Genomic DNA, 7,631 nt, shown 5'->3' with positions numbered 1-7,631 from the left:
CCAAAGAGTGAGCCTTCTTCACCTGCTGGACCAGCTGTAAGGCCCAAGAGGTGCAGCAGGTCAGAGGGGGAAGACACTGAAGTTGAGGATGATTTAGCTGGACCCAGTGAAGCAGCAGGGTCACCAAGATTCACACTGAGGAGATCAGCAAGGACAAGGAGGCCTCCTGATCGGTACGACGCTTCAGGCGTCTGGGTAGGTTCAGCCAGATGTGAACCTGAATCCTTCGAGGATATTCAGAGTTTACCTGAGGAAGAAGCCGGTAAGTGGCACAGGGCAATGGACAAAGAGATGAAGTCCATGAAAGATCTAGGTGTGTTCTCACTCACAGAGTTGCCACCGGGCATGCAGGCTGTGAGTTGCAGGTGGGTTTACCGCTTGAAACCCATTAACACTGGAGAGCCACAGTATAAAGCTAGGTTAGTTGTTCGAGGATTCCCTCAGAGAAAGGGAATACACTTCACGGAGGTGTATTCGCCAACGTCACGAGTGGAGACTCTGAGAACGCTTTTAGCTTGTGCAGCACAGAGAGGCTGGAAGGTAAACCACTTTGATGTGGATGTTGCCTACCTTAACTCAGATCTCCAGGAGGAGCTGTACATGATTCCTCCTCCAGGGTTTGAGAACTTGAGACAGGGTGTTGTGTGGAGATTGCACAAATCCATCTATGGATTAGGTCAATCTGCTAGAAACTGGAACATGTGCCTGAATGAAGCCTTAGAAGAATTAGGTTTCAGAAGAAGCATTGCTGATAGTTGCTTTTATTTGAGAGGATCAGGGGCAACACAAGAGTATTTGCAGATTTGGGTTGATGATTTGTTGTTCTTCTCAGAGACAGATGAACAGGCAGAGAAGTTTGGCAAAGAGCTAGGTAAACGGTTCAAGCTTAAGCAGCTTGGTGCTGTCAAAACCTACGTAGGTGTCAATGTTGAGCGTGCACAGGATGGAAGCTTCTTGCTCAGCCAGAGAGGTAAAATTGAGCAACTGCTTCAGAAATTCAGGATGAGTGATTGTGCAGGAGTGAGAAGTCCTATGGAGACTAGTTTTGTGAAGGACAGCCAGCAAGTAGAACGCGCTGCGTTCGAAAATACTGAAGTGTTTCAGTCAGCCCTAGGGAGTTTGTTGTATTTGTCCCAGTGGAGCAGACCTGATATAGCGTTTGCTGTCAGTCTGCTCAGCAGGGAAGCTTCAAACCCTAGTGTGCAAGCCTGGAATGGCATCAAGAGAGTTCTGAGGTATTTGCAGGAAAACAAAGACTTTTGTCTTAGGTTACCAGCACAAGGAGAAGTCAAAGTGACTTGTTTTGTGGACCCGGATTGGGCTAATCTTGAGGATCGCAAGTCTGTGTCTGGCCTAGTGGTGAAGTTTGGGAACTCAGTAGTTGGATGGAGGTCCAAGAAGCAAAGTCTTATAGCGCTCTCATCCACTGAGGCTGAGTTTAGTGCTCTTTCAGAGGTATGCAGAGAAGTAGAGTTCTATGCTTGCTTAGTGCAGGAACTCTGTGAAGTGGATTGTCAACTGATACGTGTTTTCGAGGACAATCAACCATGCCTGCGTTTGGCAGAGTCAGGTCAGTTCAAGGCTGGAACTAAACACCTAGACATTCGCTTTCGGAATGTGTGTCAGAGTGTTCAGGAGGGATTAGTTGCGCTGACGTATTGTCCCTCTGCCAAGAACCTAGCTGATGGGTTCACGAAGCCACTCTCCTTCCAAAGACATGGGGAGTTTTGCGAAGGTCTGGATTTGGGACGACCAAGGGTCGATTCTCCCCTCAGGCGCGAGACAAGAGGGGGTGTTGGGTGTAGTGAAGGGTTAACCTTCTGTGTCCTGAGACTGAGAGGAGGCGCTTACAAGGGAAGTAAGCCAGGACGTGACGAAAGCAGCTTGGAATGCTGTGTACTGCCACCCTGTGGTGGTTGTGCGAGCCTATTAGAAAATTTTGGGAATCTATTTGCAGTGAACTAAAAAAAATCTTTAAATATACCTTTATAAAAAGACCCGAAGCCTTTTTGCTGGGGATAATTGGAGAGGAAATCAAGAAGGAAGATCAAACACTCTTTCAGTACGCGACAGTGGCCGCTAGAACTCTAATAGCGCAGAATTGGAAGACATCAAGAATCCCAACCATAAACGAATGGCAATCGAAACTACTCGACTATCTAGAATTGGCAAAAATGACACAGAAAATAAGAAATCAAAAAGACACAAAGTTTAATAAAGATTGGAATAAATTCATGGCATACATGGAAGCAGAGGTAAAAAAAACTAAAAAACACAGTAGGTGTGATATAACACTTGTGATGTAAAGATTTATTTATTTTTTGAGGAAAAGAAACTGCAGATAGAAAAAATTTATAACACATTCCGAAACCGAGATGAAGGGAAGTCAGTCAGTGTTGTGTGCTATGTAGTTAATGTAGTTAATTTGTTGTTGTCTTATGTCAGGAGTATATATATATTATATATATATATATATATATATATATATATATATATATATATATTCTTTATTTAGTTTTTTTTGGTGTGAATGTGTTGTGTTTGTCTTCTTTGTTTGTATGGTGTTATAAAATAAATAAATAAATAAATAAATAAATAAATAAATAAATAAATAATAAAAAAAGGAATGCTGTGTACTGAGTGAAAATTGAAAGCAGTTTGTTGCGTCGCTGCAAGCAGAGGGAGAAGATGCAGCTTGAATCAGATGGAAGTTGGAGTTTGTAAATACGCTACTTTTGTGCCAATAAAGAGATATTAGGACAGAAGAAACGTTTGGGACTCTTTTACTGCTCTTTCGACACACGCCGCTGTGTAACTCTGCTAATTGCTTTACGATCTACAGAGGCTCCCAGGGGAAGCATGGCTGGGCGCCGAACAATAAAGCAATAAATCTACCGAACATGTTATGTACTGAGTTGAATAGGATTCAGAATGCAGCAGTCTGATTGGTTCTAGAACAATAGGGTTCAGAATGCAGCAGTCTGATTGGTCCTAGAACAATAGGATTCAGAATGCAGCAGTCTGACTGGTTCTAGAACAATAGGATCTAGAATGCAGCAATCTGATTGGTCCACAGGAGCCACCCAATCCAGCTCCAGGTGGAAGTGAATCCGCAACCTGATTGCCCTACAGGAGAATCCCAGAATTAGCCAATCATGTGGGGCCCAGTGTGTAAATAATGTATATAAAGCAGACATTTCGGGGGAACTCCCATTCCTCACTACTATGAGCCGAATAAAGAGCATGAAATCCACACTCGACTCTGAGTATCTTTCACCTTTATAGCAGCAGCAGCATCTTCCTTTCATTTTTTTTTTAACCTGCCATGTGACATATGCAGGGATAACTTTGTATTCCAAGACTATGCTTCATTTGCTGTGAGTTGCTTGCCAGGGAGTAGAGGAAGGGTGGGTGGGAAACATGGTGTCTGGAGGAATTTGCTACACAGGGCTTCCAAGAATCTTTCCTTACCTCCGCATCATTCCAATTCCGTGCAGTTTGCCTATATGAATAGCAATGCCTCTGAAAGTTGATCCAGTTCTGGGGGCAGCTAAGTGCTTCCGTGCCTGTCGGAGGAGAGGGAACACAATGTCAAGGTTGTGGAGGAGGTGGCTGGGTCAGAATCCGGACTATTTGCAGGAAGTGGAGAGGGGCCTCACCCAGGACCTAGGGGTGAGACCTGAAAGGCTGTGTGGCCGGCACAATCTCAAGGATGCTGAGGACCTGTGGGAATGGGGATCTAATATCTGCTGTGATTGAGAAGCAAGGATTTGAGCAAAATGGCACTTAGGGAAGAAGATGCAGGAGAGAGGTTGATACAACACCCACGGGAGGTAAGCTGGGTGAGGGGGAAGATAAAAGAGCTTTTCCCATATTGTCCAGAAATGAAAATAAAGAGGGCATAGAATTTCTCTCTATTCCCAACCCCTCTGAAATTCAGTTAAGGATCTCTCCAAACAAATGGACAATAGGTTAAAGATAAGTTTGGTTCCTCCTTTGATGAACTAAGAACAAATTTTTCAATTTAAGTCCTATGAGCTTAGGACAATAAAGCTTACATCAGTATGTTACATTGGTCACAAAAAAATATAATGCCCCTGTTTCGTCCTCTGATTGATGTTTCAAATCTATATTACTAGGATTTGCCACATGAGCCATGCCTTTTCTCCTAAGGATTGCTATCTGCTTGGCTTCTCCCAGTCCAGGTTTGTGGAGCCCAGTTGGGATGTACCTTGCAGAAAGGAGCAGGCAATCAGGAAGCCCCAAATGGAGAGGTGGAAGAAAGTGATGCGTCCCATTGGCATCTGAGGAGAGAGAAGAAAAGAAGAAGAGACTCCTGAGATCTGTGAAATGGGATTGTGCATTTTATAGAATCCTCTGTTGATAGAAAGGTTACGGGTGGCAGGCCAAAAGAAGAAAACACCTAATGGAGTTAATGGACAACAGGTCTTTAGCAGACAAAAGGCAGTCCTTGTTCACACAACTCGTCATGAAAACCCTCTACTTCAAGATATAAGGAAGGCTACTGGCACTGTGGGTTAAACCACAGAGCCTAGGACTTGCTGATCAGAAGGTTGGCGGTTCGAATCCCCGCAACGTGGTGAGCTCCCGTTGCTCGGTCCCTGCTCATGCCAACCTAGCAGTTCAAAAGCAAGTCAAAGTGCAAGTAGATAAATAGGTGGGAAGGAAACTGTGTTTCTGTGCGCTGCTCTGGTTCGCCAGAAGCGGCTTAGTCATGCTGGCCACATGACCTGCAAGCTGTACGCCGGCTCCCTCAGCCAATAAAGCGAGATGAGCACCGCAACCCCGGAGTCGGCCATGACAGGACCTAATGGTCAGGGGTCCCTTTACCTTTACTTACTAACTGAGGAGCAGCTCCCCAGCTGTGAGAGATGGGATGGCAGCTGTTGGGAAGACCACCTGCTTATTATTAAGGCATGGAGAAAGTGGACAGGGACAGCTTTTTCTCATCACATTGGAACTCGTGGGCATTAAATGGATCTGAATGTTGGAAGAGTCAGGACAGGGAAAAGAAAGAACTTTCTCATGCAGTTCATCATTAAACTATGGAATTCGCTCCTCCAATAGGATTAGACAAATTCACAGAGGCCAAGGCTTTTGATGGCTATTTACTCTGATGTTCTACCTCCCCTGTCTAATGCCACAGTATGGCATTGAATACCGGTTGCCAGAAACAGCAGGAGGGAATGTGCTGAATAAATTCAGTTTAGGATTTTATTTTATTTTCAATTTTTTTTATTAATTTTCCAAAAATTTAAAACAAACAAACAAATACACACACATCATATTTATAATTAAACCAATCTTTGTAACATTATTAAGTGACTTCCTCAGATCCCCTTGGCTGAATTTCATTATATATCATTTTAACAGATTTCCAAAATCAATTTTCTCAAAAAATTAACTTGATCACTTAACATCTTCCACTCTTTCTAAATTAGCTTTAAACATCTTGAATCCTATCCTTACATATTTAAATCCTAAGCCTATCTAATATTTGCAAGCTTTTCCAATTAAGTTATCTTAACCTATTTAGCTAAATAGTCTTTAAATTTCATCCATTCTCAGTTTAGAATTTATTGCACTCCACTACACTTGCTTAGAAAGGGACTGTCTACAACAACACACTGTTGGAGGATGTATTAAGGAAAATGCTTCTTTGAAACATATGTTTACATCATGGGCAACACTCACACATTTTTGGAGAAAAAAACTAAGATGTATAAATACTAGTTGGGGGGAGGGAAATAACATTATCAGATGATGATATTATTTTAAACTATATGCCAACTATATGGGGTTTGACAAAGGGTCACCGCAAATGGATTCTACATGCCCTTATTTCTGCTAAAAGGCTGATTTTAATTCCTTGAAAAGATAATACCATGCCCCCTTTGATTAATGGATAGAAGATATGTCAGTTCTAGCAACATATGAATGGATTGCTTTTAGCTGCAGATTTTGTATGGATAAATAAAACCATATGTGAAATCTATTAATAAAGCATATAATGTCTTGATAATAATTTTACATTTATTGGATTAATTGTATTCCTTATATACATATATACTCTATTGTATTGTTTCCAGAATACGGGTTGGTGCCTCCGGTAATGGCGGAATTCCTCTGATCGGGAGGAATTTGCCCCGTGGGAATTTGGGTCTGGCTGCCACGGTGAAGGCGGAGACCCGTAAAAAATCACAGGAGGGAGAAGCCTGTGAGCGTGGGATTCGGCGGGCAGCCTTTGCGCCTCCCCTACTCGCGGGGAACCCGGTTTCGGGGGTCTGGAGCGACGTGGGGTGAGCGGCGCGGTGCTTCGAATCGTCTGTTTCTTCCAAGGAGCGAAGCCGCATAGCTGTTGTCGGAGAGCGCTGACTTTTTCCTGTGGACAATTTGACTTCAAAGTAATTACTCGTGAGTTGAGCTGAAGCGGGAGAATTGGATTTTTAAACGTTTAATTTGGTACTGTAACGGGGAGGCTTAATACAGGAAGTCCGCCTTCCCCCTTTTGTAAATAGACTGAAGCAATGAGGCTGCAAGCCTCATTGGAAAGCCTTTTGTAAAAGACTAAATTTCCATCTGTAAAGAACATTAAACCCCCCCTTGGAGGCAGGAGAAGGGGGGGGAGTTGTGGACTGAGTATGCCTGCAGGAGAGAGAGAAGAGAGCTAAAATACCGCCGCTCTGACCCTGGAAACGGGCTGCTAGCAGGACTGACGTCTTTTGGAATGTTCATTGACAGTGTTCAGAACGTTCATTGACAGCTAGCTAAACAAGAGAAATACATTGTTTGTACTGTCTCCGGCTGCTTTTAAAAAGGAGTAAAGTAACTGAAAATTGAAACTAACTTTGGATTGTTTGAACTGTGTTTAAAAGAGGACATTATTGATTAATACAAAATAACATAAATAGAAACTGTTTCCCCCTAGTGGAAGCCTTTGAAACTGGTTGCTTTACAAGAGTTGGGCTAGGGGAATTTCCAGCTGCAAGATAAAAAACTGTGAGACTCTGGGACTGACCTTGAATCTTTTAAGTGTTATGGCAAATGGAAAGGAAAAAACAGATCAGCCAACTGCTGAAAAAACATTAAGGTCTGGGAGGACTTGGCAGCAACCCAGGAGAGGCTCAACACCAGGCCTCCCTGCTTCCTCTGCTGCTGCTTCTGCATCAGTACAATCAAAACCAAGAGGAATGTCGACAGAAGAGGTTTTAGTGGCTGCATTAGGTAAGATAAACGATTCATTGGAACAGCTTAATAAGAAAGTGGATGTTGCAACGGAAAGTATAAACAATCTGGGACAAAAGGTGAATACCAATACAGAAACTATCCAGAAATTGATACAGGAATCTACTCTGATACGGCAGACTGCGGAGGAAGCCAGGGAGAAAGCCGTTGCTGCTGAATGTAAAGTAACACAACTGGAGAGAGAGAGAGTCGCAGCCCTACAGAGGCAACTTAATGAAGTTGACGCTTGCTATGACTGAACTTAAAGAAAAACAGATGAATCTGAGGATTAGAGCTCTACCTGAATTGGAGAAGGAAAGCTTAATAGACTTTCTCACACAGGAATTTGCTGACTTTTGGGACTTGGACTTGGGCCAAGAAGAGTT

The sequence above is a fragment of the Podarcis pityusensis genome, assembly GCF_964106645.2.
Source record: "Podarcis pityusensis genome assembly, chromosome: 10".
Classification (NCBI taxonomy): domain Eukaryota; kingdom Metazoa; phylum Chordata; class Lepidosauria; order Squamata; family Lacertidae; genus Podarcis; species Podarcis pityusensis.
The sequence above is the reverse complement of the archived record's forward strand: the minus strand, read 5'-3'. Positions refer to the sequence as shown.